We start from the raw sequence: 12,513 nt of genomic DNA on the forward strand, positions 1-12,513 counted from the left end.
GCCAGGTGGGGGCTCGGGGCTGCAACACAGGCAGGCCAGGTGGGGGCTCGGGGCTGCAACACAGGCAGGCCAGGTAGGGGCTCCATGATGCACACAGGCAGGCGCAGGCCAGGTGGGGGCTCGGGGCTGCAACACAGGCAGGCCAGGTGAGGGCTCGGGGCTGCAACAAAGGCAGGCCAGGTGGGGGCTCGGGGCTGCAACACAGGCAGGCCAGGTGGGGGCTCGGGGCTGCAACACAGGTTGGCCGGGTTCGGGCTCCGGGATGCACACAAGGAGGCTAGGTGGGGGCTCCAAGATGCACACAGGGAGGCCATGTGGTGGCTCCAAGCTGCACACAGGGAGGCCATGTGGTGGCTCCAAGCTGCACACAGGGAGGACATGTGGTGGCTCCAAGCTGCACACAGGGAGGACATGTGGTGGCTCCAAGCTGCACACAGGGAGGCCATGTGGTGGCTCCAAACTGCACACAGGGAGGCCATGTGGTGGCTCCAGGATGCACACAGGGAGGCCATGTGGTGGCTCCATGATGCAACCAGGGAGGCCATGTGGGGGCTCCATGATGCACACAGGGAGGCCATGTGGGGGCTCCATGATGCACACAGGGAGGCCATGTGGGGGCTCCATGATGCACACAGGGAGGCCATGTGGGGGCTCCATGATGCACACAGGGAGGCCATGTGGGGGCTCCATGATGCACACAGGGAGGCCAGGTGGGGGCTCCATGATGCACACCGGCAGGCGCAGGCCAGGTGGGGGCTCGGGGCTGCAACACGGGCAGGCCAGGTGGGGGCTCGGGGCTGCAACACGGGCAGGCCAGGTGGGGGCTCGGGGCTGCAACACAGGCAGGCCAGGTGGGGGCTCGGGGCTGCAACACAGGCAGGCCAGGTGGGGGCTCGGGGCTGCAACACAGGCAGGCCAGGTAGGGGCTCCATGATGCACACAGGCAGGCGCAGGCCAGGTGGGGGCTCGGGGCTGCAACACAGGCAGGCCAGGTGGGGGCTCGGGGCTGCAACAAAGGCAGGCCAGGTGGGGGCTCGGGGCTGCAACACAGGCAGGCCAGGTGGGGGCTCGGGGCTGCAACACAGGTTGGCCGGGTTCGGGCTCCGGGATGCACACAAGGAGGCTAGGTGGGGGCTCCAAGATGCACACAGGGAGGCCATGTGGTGGCTCAAAGCTGCACACAGGGAGGCCATGTGGTGGCTCCAAGCTGCACACAGGGAGGACATGTGGTGGATCCAAGCTGCACACAGGGAGGACATGTGGTGGCTCCAAGCTGCACACAGGGAGGCCATGTGGTGGCTCCAAACTGCACACAGGGAGGCCATGTGGTGGCTCCAGGATGCACACAGGGAGGCCATGTGGTGGCTCCATGATGCAACCAGGGAGGCCATGTGGGGGCTCCATGATGCACACAGGGAGGCCATGTGGGGGCTCCATGATGCACACAGGGAGGCCATGTGGGGGCTCCATGATGCACACAGGGAGGCCATGTGGGGGCTCCCGGATGCACACAGGGAGGCCATGTGGGGGCTCCATGATGCACACAGGGAGGCCAGGTGGGGGCTCCATGATGCACACAGGCAGGCGCAGGCCAGGTGGGGGCTCGGGGCTGCAACACGGGCAGGCCAGGTGGGGGCTCGGGGCTGCAACACGGGCAGGCCAGGTGGGGGCTCGGGGCTGCAACACGGGCAGGCCAGGTGGGGGCTCGGGGCTGCAACACGGGCAGGCCAGGTGGGGGCTCGGGGCTGCAACACAGGCAGGCCAGGTGGGGGCTCGGGGCTGCAACACAGGCAGGCCAGGTGGGGGCTCGGGGCTGCAACACAGGTTGGCCGGGTTCGGGCTCCGGGATGCACACAAGGAGGCTAGGTGGGGGCTCCAAGATGCACACAGGGAGGCCATGTGGTGGCTCCAAGCTGCACACAGAGAGGCCATGTGGTGGCTCCAAGCTGCACACAGGGAGGACATGTGGTGGCTCCAAGCTGCACACAGGGAGGACATGTGGTGGCTCCAGGATGCACACAGGGAGGCCATGTGGTGGCTCCAAACTGCACACAGGGAGGCCATGTGGTGGCTCCAGGATGCACACAGGGAGGCCATTTGGTGGCTCCATGATGCAACAAGGGAGGCCATGTGGTGGCTCCAAGCTGCACACAGGGAGGACATGTGGTGGCTCCAAGCTGCACACAGGGAGGACATGTGGTGGCTCCAAGCTGCACACAGGGAGGACATGTGGTGGCTCCAGGATGCACACAGGGAGGCCATGTGGTGGCTCCAAACTGCACACAGGGAGGCCATGTGGTGGCTCCAGGATGCACACAGGGAGGACATGTGGTGGCTCCATGATGCAACCAGGGAGGCCATGTGGGGGCTCCATGATGCACACAGGGAGGCCATGTGGGGGCTCCATGATGCACAAAGGGAGGCCATGTGGGGGCTCCATGATGCACACAGGGAGGCCATGTGGGGGCTCCATGATGCACACAGGGAGGCCAGGTGGGGGCTCCATGATGCACACAGGCAGGCGCAGGCCAGGTGGGGGCTCGGGGCTGCAACACGGGCAGGCCAGGTGGGGGCTCGGGGCTGCAACACAGGCAGGCCAGGTGGGGGCTCGGGGCTGCAACACAGGCAGGCCAGGTGGGGGCTCGGGGCTGCAACACAGGCAGGCCAGGTGGGGGCTCGGGGCTGCAACACAGGTTGGCCGGGTTTGGGCTCCGGGATGCACACAAGGAGGCTAGGTGGGGGCTCCAAGATGCACACAGGGAGGCCATGTGGTGGCTCCAAGCTGCACACAGGGAGGCCATGTGGTGGCTCCAAGCTGCACACAGGGAGGACATGTGGTGGCTCCAAGCTGCACACAGGGAGGACATGTGGTGGCTCCAGGATGCACACAGGGAGGCCATGTGGTGGCTCCAAACTGCACACAGGGAGGCCATGTGGTGGCTCCAGGATGCACATAGGGAGGCCTTGTGGTGGCTCCATGATGCAACCAGGGAGGCCATGTGGGGGCTCCATGATGCACACAGGGAGGCCATGTGGGGGCTCCATGATGCACACAGGGAGGCCATGTGGGGGCTCCATGATGCACACAGGGAGGCCATGTGGGGGCTCCATGATGCACACAGGGAGGCCATGTGGGGGCTCCATGATGCACACAGGGAGGCCATGTGGGGGCTCCATGATGCACACAGGGAGGCCATGTGGGGGCTCAATGATGCACACAGGGAGGCCAGGTGGGGGCTCCATGATGCACACAGGGAGGCCAGGTGGGGGCTCCATGATGCACACAGGCAGGCGCAGGCCAGGTGGGGGCTCGGGGCTGCAACACGGGCAGGCCAGGTGGGGGCTCGGGGCTGCAACACGGGCAGGCCAGGTGGGGGCTCGGGGCTGCAACACAGGCAGGCCAGGTGGGGGCTCGGGGCTGCAACACAGGCAGGCCAGGTGGGGGCTCGGGGCTGCAACACAGGCAGGCCAGGTGGGGGCTCGGGGCTGCAACACAGGTTGACCGGGTTCGGGCTCCGGGATGCACACAAGGAGGCTAGGTGGGGGCTCCAAGATGCACACAGGGAGGCCATGTGGTGGCTCCAAGCTGCACACAGGGAGGCCATGTGGTGGCTCCAAGCTGCATACAGGGAGGACATGTGGTGGCTCCAAGCTGCACACAGGGAGGACATGTGGTGGCTCCAGGATGCACACAGGGAGGCCATGTGGTGGCTCCAAACTGCACACAGGGAGGCCATGTGGTGGCTCCAGGATGCACATAGGGAGGCCTTGTGGTGGCTCCATGATGCAACCAGGGAGGCCATGTGGGGGCTCCATGATGCACACAGGGAGGCCATGTGGGGGCTCCATGATGCACACAGGGAGGCCATGTGGGGGCTCCATGATGCACACAGGGAGGCCATGTGGGGGCTCCATGATGCACACAGGGAGGCCATGTGGGGGCTCCATGATGCACACAGGGAGGCCATGTGGGGGCTCCATGATGCACACAGGGAGGCCATGTGGGGGCTCAATGATGCACACAGGGAGGCCAGGTGGGGGCTCCATGATGCACACAGGGAGGCCAGGTGGGGGCTCCATGATGCACATAGGCAGGCGCAGGCCAGGTGGGGGCTCGGGGCTGCAACACGGGCAGGCCAGGTGGGGGCTCGGGGCTGCAACACGGGCAGGCCAGGTGGGGGCTCGGGGCTGCAACACAGGCAGGCCAGGTGGGGGCTCGGGGCTGCAACACAGGCAGGCCAGGTGGGGGCTCGGGGCTGCAACACAGGTTGGCCGGGTTCGGGCTCCGGGATGCACACAAGGAGGCTAGGTGGGGGCTCCAAGATGCACACAGGGAGGCCATGTGGTGGCTCCAAGCTGCACACAGGGAGGCCATGTGGTGGCTCCAAGCTGCACACAGGGAGGACATGTGGTGGCTCCAAGCTGCACACAGGGAGGACATGTGGTGGCTTCAGGATGCACACAGGGAGGCCATGTGGTGGCTCCAAACTGCACACAGGGAGGCCATGTGGTGGCTCCAGGATGCACACAGGGAGGCCATGTGGTGGCTCCATGATGCAACCAGGGAGGCCATGTGGGGGCTCCATGATGCACACAGGGAGGCCATGTGGGGGCTCCATGATGCACACAGGGAGGCCATGTGGGGGCTCCATGATGCACAAAGGGAGGCCATGTGGGGGCTCCATGATGCACACAGGGAGGCCATGTGGGGGCTCCATGATGCACACAGGGAGGCCAGGTGGGGGCTCCATGATGCACACAGGCAGGCGCAGGCCAGGTGGGGGCTCGGGGCTGCAACACGGGCAGGCCAGGTGGGGGCTCGGGGCTGCAACACAGGCAGGCCAGGTGGGGGCTCGGGGCTGCAACACAGGTTGGCCGGGTTCGGGCTCCGGGATGCACACAAGAAGGCTAGGTGGGGGCTCCAAGATGCACACAAGAAGGCTAGGTGGGTGCTCCAAGATGCACACAGGGAGGCCATGTGGTGGCTCCAAGCTGCACACAGGGAGGACATGTGGTGGCTCCAGGATGCACACAGGGAGGCCATGTGGTGGCTCCAAACTGCACACAGGGAGGCCATGTGGTGGCTCCAGGATGCACACAGGGAGGCCATGTGGGGGCTCCATGATGCACACAGGGAGGCCATGTGGGTGCTCCATGATGCACACAGGGAGGCCATGTGGGTGCTCCATGATGCACACAGGGAGGCCATGTGGTGGCTCCAGGATGCACACAGGGAGGCCATGTGGGGGCTCCATGATGCACACAGGGAGGCCATGTGGGTGCTCCATGATGCACACAGGGAGGCCATGTGGGGGCTCCATGATGCACACAGGGAGGCCATGTGGGGGCTCGGGTCTGCAACACGGGCAGGCCAGGTGGGGGCTCGGGGCTGTAAGAAATGCAGGCCAGGTGGGGGCTCGGGGCTGCAACACAGGCAGGCCAGGTGGGGGCTCGGGGCTGCAACACGGGCAGGCCAGGTGGGGGCTCGGGGCTGTAAGAAATGCAGGCCAGGTGGGGGCTCGGGGCTGCAACACAGGCAGGCCAGGTGGGGGCTCGGGGCTGGAACACAGGTTGGCCGGGTTCGGGCTCCGGGTAGCACACAAGGAGGCTAGGTTGGGGCTCCAAGATGCACACAGGGAGGCCATGTGGTGGCTCCAAGCTGCACACAGGGAGGCCATGTGGTGGCTCCAAGCTGCACACAGGGAGGACATGTGGTGGCTCCAAGCTGCACACAGGGAGGACATGTGGTGGCTCCAAGCTGCACACAGGGAGGACATGTGGTGGCTCCAGGATGCACACAGGGAGGCCATGTGGTGGCTCCAAACTGCACACAGGGAGGCCATGTGGTGGCTCCAGGATGCACACAGGGAGGCCATGTGGTGGCTCCATGATGCAACCAAGGAGGCCATGTGGGGGCTCCATGATGCACACAGGGAGGCCATGTGGGGGCTCCATGATGCACACAGGGAGGCCATGTGCGGGCTCCATGATGCACACAGGGAGGCCATGTGGGGGCTCCATGATGCACACAGGGAGGCCATGTGGGGGCTCCATGATGCACACAGGGAGGCCAGGTGGGGGCTCCATGATGCACACAGGCAGGCGCAGGCCAGGTGGGGGCTCGGGGCTGCAACACGGGCAGGCCAGGTGGGGGCTCGGGGCTGCAACACAGGCAGGCCAGGTGGGGGCTCGGGGCTGCAACACAGGCAGGCCAGGTGGGGGCTCGGGGCTGCAACACAGGTTGGCCGGGTTCGGGCTCCGGGATGCACACAAGGAGGCTAGGTGGGGGCTCCAAGATGCACACAGGGAGGCCATGTGGTGGCTCCAAGCTGCACACAGGGAGGCCATGTGGTGGCTCCAAGCTGCACACAGGGAGGACATGTGGTGGCTCCAAGCTGCACACAGGGAGGACATGTGGTGGCTCCAGGATGCACACAGGGAGGCCATGTGGTGGCTCCAGGATGCACACAGGGAGGCCATGTGGTGGCTCCAAACTGCACACAGGGAGGCCATGTGGTGGCTCCAGGATGCACACAGGGAGGCCATGTGGTGGCTCCATGATGCAACCAGGGAGGCCATGTGGGGGCTCCATGATGCACACAGGGAGGCCATGTGGGGGCTCCATGATGCACACAGGGAGGCCATGTGGGGGCTCCATGATGCACACAGGGAGGCCATGTGGGGGCTCCATGATGCACACAGGGAGGCCATGTGGGGGCTCCATGATGCACACAGGGAGGCCAGGTGGGGGCTCCATGATGCACACAGGCAGGCGCAGGCCAGGTGGGGGCTCGGGGCTGCAACACGGGCAGGCCAGGTGGGGGCTCGGGGCTGCAACACGGGCAGGCCAGGTGGGGGCTCGGGGCTGCAACACAGGCAGGCCAGGTGGGGGCTCGGGGCTGCAACACAGGCAGGCCAGGTGGGGGCTCGGGGCTGCAACACAGGCAGGCCAGGTAGGGGCTCCATGATGCACACAGGCAGGCGCAGGCCAGGTGGGGGCTCGGGGCTGCAACACAGGCAGGCCAGGTGGGGGCTCGGGGCTGCAACACAGGCAGGCCAGGTGGGGGCTCGGGGCTGCAACACAGGTTGGCCGGGTTCGGGCTCCGGGATGCACACAAGGAGGCTAGGTGGGGGCTCCAAGATGCACACAGGGAGGCCATGTGGTGGCTCCAAGCTGCACACAGGGAGGCCATGTGGTGGCTCCAAGCTGCACACAGGGAGGACATGTGGTGGCTCCAAGCTGCACACAGGGAGGACATGTGGTGGCTCCAAGCTGCACACAGGGAGGCCATGTGGTGGCTCCAAACTGCACACAGGGAGGCCATGTGGTGGCTCCAGGATGCACACAGGGAGGCCATGTGGTGGCTCCATGATGCAACCAGGGAGGCCATGTGGGGGCTCCATGATGCACACAGGGAGGCCATGTGGGGGCTCCATGATGCACACAGGGAGGCCATGTGGGGGCTCCATGATGCACACAGGGAGGCCATGTGGGGGCTCCCGGATGCACACAGGGAGGCCATGTGGGGGCTCCATGATGCACACAGGGAGGCCAGGTGGGGGCTCCATGATGCACACAGGCAGGCGCAGGCCAGGTGGGGGCTCGGGGCTGCAACACGGGCAGGCCAGGTGGGGGCTCGGGGCTGCAACACGGGTAGGCCAGGTGGGGGCTCGGGGCTGCAACACGGGCAGGCCAGGTGGGGGCTCGGGGCTGCAACACAGGCAGGCCAGGTGGGGGCTCGGGGCTGCAACACAGGCAGGCCAGGTGGGGGCTCGGGGCTGCAACACAGGCAGGCCAGGTGGGGGCTCGGGGCTGCAACACAGGTTGGCCGGGTTCGGGCTCCGGGATGCACACAAGGAGGCTAGGTGGGGGCTCCAAGATGCACACAGGGAGGCCATGTGGTGGCTCCAAGCTGCACACAGGGAGGCCATGTGGTGGCTCCAAGCTGCACACAGGGAGGACATGTGGTGGCTCCAAGCTGCACACAGGGAGGACATGTGGTGGCTCCAGGATGCACACAGGGAGGCCATGTGGTGGCTCCAAACTGCACACAGGGAGGCCATGTGGTGGCTCCAGGATGCACACAGGGAGGCCATTTGGTGACTCCATGATGCAACAAGGGAGGCCATGTGAGGGCTCCATGATGCACACAGGGAGGCCATGTGGGGGCTCCATGATGCACACAGGGAGGCCATGTGGGGGCTCCATGATGCACACAGGGAGGCCATGTGGGGGCTCCATGATGCACACAGGGAGGCCATGTGGGGGCTCCATGATGCACACAGGGAGGCCAGGTGGGGGCTCCATGATGCACACAGGCAGGCGCAGGCCAGGTGGGGGCTCGGGGCTGCAACACGGGCAGGCCAGGTGGGGGCTCGGGGCTGCAACACAGGCAGGCCAGGTGGGGGCTCGGGGCTGCAACACAGGCAGGCCAGGTGGGGGCTCGGGGCTGCAACACAGGCAGGCCAGGTGGGGGCTCGGGGCTGCAACACAGGTTGGCCGGGTTCGGGCTCCGGGATGCACACAAAGAGGCTAGGTGGGGGCTCCAAGATGCACACAAGAAGGCTAGGTGGGGGCTCCAAGATGCACACAGGGAGGCCATGTGGTGGCTCCAAGCTGCACACAGGGAGGACTTGTGGTGGCTCCAGGATGCACACAGGGAGGCCATGTGGTGGCTCCAAACTGCACACAGGGAGGCCATGTGGTGGCTCCCGGATGCACACAGGGAGGCCATGTGGGGGCTCCAGGATCTACACAGGGAGGCCATGTGGGGGCTCCAAGATGCACACAGGGAGGCCATGTGGGGGCTCCATGATGCACACAAGGAGGCCATGTGGGGGCTCCATGATGCACACAGGGAGGCCATGTGGGGGCTCCATGATGCACACAGGGAGGCCATGTGGGGGCTCGGGTCTGCAACACGGGCAGGCCAGGTGGGGGCTCGGGGCTGTAAGAAATGCAGGCCAGGTGGGGGCTCGGGGCTGCAACACAGGCAGGCCAGGTGGGGGCTCGGGGCTGCAACACGGGCAGGCCAGGTGGGGGCTCGGGGCTGTAAGAAATGCAGGCCAGGTGGGGGCTCGGGGCTGCAACACAGGCAGGCCAGGTGGGGGCTCGGGGCTGCAACACAGGTTGGCCGGGTTCGGGCTCCGGGATGCACTCAAGGAGGCTAGGTGGTGGCTCCAAGCTGCACACAGGGAGGCCATGTGGTGGCTCCAAGCTGCACACAGGGAGGCCATGTGGTGGCTCCAAGCTGCACACAGGGAGGACATGTGGTGGCTCCAAGCTGCACACAGGGAGGACATGTGGTGGCTCCAAGCTGCACACAGGGAGGACATGTGGTGGCTCCAGGATGCACACAGGGAGGCCATGTGGTGGCTCCAAACTGCACACAGGGAGGCCATGTGGTGGCTCAAGGATGCACACAGGGAGGCCATGTGGTGGCTCCATGATGCAACCAGGGAGGCCACGTGGGGGCTCCATGATGCACAAAGGGAGGCCATGTGGGGGCTCCATGATGCACACAGGGAGGCCATGTGGGGGCTCCATGATGCACGCAGGGAGGCCATGTGGGGGCTCCATGATGCACACAGGGAGGCCATGTGGGGGCTCCATGATGCACACAGGGAGGCCAGGTGGGGGCTCCATGATGCACACAGGCAGGCGCAGGCCAGGTGGGGGCTCGGGGCTGCAACACGGGCAGGCCAGGTGGGGGCTCGGGGCTGCAACACAGGCAGGCCAGGTGGGGGCTCGGGGCTGCAACACAGGCAGGCCAGGTGGGGGCTCGGGGCTGCAACACAGGTTGGCCGGGTTCGGGCTCCGGGATGCACACAAAGAGGCTAGGTGGGGGCTCCAAGATGCACACAGGGAGGCCATGTGGTGGCTCCAAGCTGCACACAGGGAGGACATGTGGTGGCTCCAAGCTGCAAACAGGGAGGACATGTGGTGGCTCCAGGATGCACACAGGGAGGCCATGTGGTGGCTCCAAACTGCACACAGGGAGGCCATGTGGTGGCTCCAGGATGCACACAGGGAGGCCATGTGGTGGCTCCATGATGCAAACAGGGAGGCCATGTGGGGGCTCCATGATGCACACAGGGAGGCCATGTGGGGGCTCCATGATGCACACAGGGAGGCCATGTGGGGGCTCCATGATGCACACAGGGAGGCCATGTGGGGGCTCCATGATGCACACAGGGAGGCCATGTGGGGACTCCATGATGCACACAGGGAGGCCATGTGGGGGCTCCATGATGCACACAGGGAGGCCAGGTGGGGGCTCCATGATGCACACAGGCAGGCGCAGGCCAGGTGGGGGCTCGGGGCTGCAACACGGGCAGGCCAGGTGGGGGTTCGGGGCTGCAACATGGGCAGGCCAGGTGGGGGCTCGGGGCTGCAACACAGGCAGGCCAGGTGGGGGCTCGGGGCTGCAACACAGGCAGGCCAGGAGGGGGCTCGGCGCAGCAACATGGGCAGGCCAGGTGGGGGCTCGGGGCTGCAACATGGGCAGGCCAGGTGGGGGCTCGGGGCTGCAACACAGGCAGGCCAGGTGGGGGCTCGGGGCTGCAACACAGGCAGGCCAGGAGGGGGCTCGGGGCTGCAACACAGGCAGGCCAGGTGGAGGCTCGGGGCTGCAACACAGGTTGGCCGGGTTCGGGCTCCGGGATGCACACAAGGAGGCTAGGTGAGGGCTCCAAGATGCACACAGGGAGGCCATGTGGTGGCTCCAAGCTGCACACAGGGAGGCCATGTGGTGGCTCCAAGCTGCACACAGGGAGGACATGTGGTGGCTCCAAGCTGCACACAGGGAGGACATGTGGTGGCTCCAAGCTGCACACAGGGAGGACATGTGGTGGCTCCAGGATGCACACAGGGAGGACATGTGGTGGCTCCAAACTGCACACAGGGAGGCCATGTGGTGGCTCCAGGATGCACACAGGGAGGCCATGTGGTGGCTCCATGATGCAACCAGGGAGGCCATGTGGGGGCTCCATGATGCACACAGGGAGGCCATGTGGGGGCTCCATGATGCACACAGGGAGGCCATGTGGGGGCTCCATGATGCACACAGGGAGGCCATGTGGGGGCTCAATGATGCACACAGGGAGGCCATGTGGGGGCTCCATGATGCACACAGGGAGGCCAGGTGGGGGCTCCATGATGCACACAGGCAGGCGCAGGCCAGGTGGGGGCTCGGGGCTGCATCACGGGCAGGCCAGGTGGGGGCTCGGGGCTGCAACACAGGCAGGCCAGGTGGGGGCTCGGGGCTGCAACACAGGCAGGCCAGGTGGGGGCTCGGGGCTGCAACACAGGTTGGCCGGGTTCGGGCTCCGGGATGCACACAAGGCGGCCATGTGGTGGCTCCAAGCTGCACACAGGGAGGCCATGTGGTGACTCCAAGCTGCACACAGGGAGGACATGTGGTGGCTCCAAGCTGCACACAGGGAGGACATGTGGTGGCTCCAAGCTGCACACAGGCAGGCCATGTGGTGGCTCCAAGCTGCACACAGGGAGGCCATGTGGTGGCTCCAAGCTGCACACAGGGAGGACATGTGGTGGCTCCAAGCTGCACACAGGGAGGACATGTGGTGGCTCCAAGCTGCAAACAGGGAGGCCATGTGGTGGCTCCAAACTGCACACAGGGAGGCCATGTGGTGGCTCCGAGATGCACACAGGGAGGCCATGTGGTGGCTCCATGATGCAACCAGGGAGGCCATGTGGGGGCTCCATGATGCACACAGGGAGGCCATGTGGGGGCTCCATGATGCACACAGGGAGGCCATGTGGGGGCTCCATGATGCACACAGGGAGGCCATGTGGGGGCTCCATGATGCACACAGGGAGGCCAGGTGGGTGCTCCATGATGCACACAGGCAGGCGCAGGCCAGGTGGGGGCTCGGGGCTGCAACACGGGCAGGCCAGGTGGGGGTTCGGGGCTGCAACACAGGCAGGCCAGGTGGGGGCTCGGGGCTGCAACACAGGCAGGCCAGGTGGGGGCTCGGGGCTGCAACACAGGCAGGCCAGGTGGGGGCTCGGGGCTGCAACACAGGTTGGCCGGGTTCGGGCTCCGAGATGCACACAAGGAGGCCAGGTTGGGGCTCCAAGATGCACACAGGGAGGCCATGTGGTGGCTCCAAGCTGAACACAGGGAGGCCATGTGGTGGCTCCAAGCTGCACACAGGGAGGACATGTGGTAGCTCCAAGCTGCACACAGGGAGGACATGTGGTGGCTCCAGGATGCACACAGGGAGGCCATGTGGTGGCTCCAAACTGCACACAGGGAGGCCATGTGGTGGCTCCAGGATGCACACAGGGAGGCCATGTGGTGGCTCCATAATGCAACCAGGGAGCCCATGTGGGGGCTCCATGATGCACACAGGGAGGCCATGTGGGGGCTCCATGATGCACACAGGGAGGCCATGTGGGGGCTCCATGATGCACACAGGGAGGCCATGTGGGGGCTCCATGATGCACACAGGGAGGCCATGTGGGGGCTCCATGATGCACACAGGGAG

This window comes from Anomaloglossus baeobatrachus, unplaced genomic scaffold, assembly GCF_048569485.1.
Source record: "Anomaloglossus baeobatrachus isolate aAnoBae1 unplaced genomic scaffold, aAnoBae1.hap1 Scaffold_299, whole genome shotgun sequence".
Taxonomy (NCBI): domain Eukaryota; kingdom Metazoa; phylum Chordata; class Amphibia; order Anura; family Aromobatidae; genus Anomaloglossus; species Anomaloglossus baeobatrachus.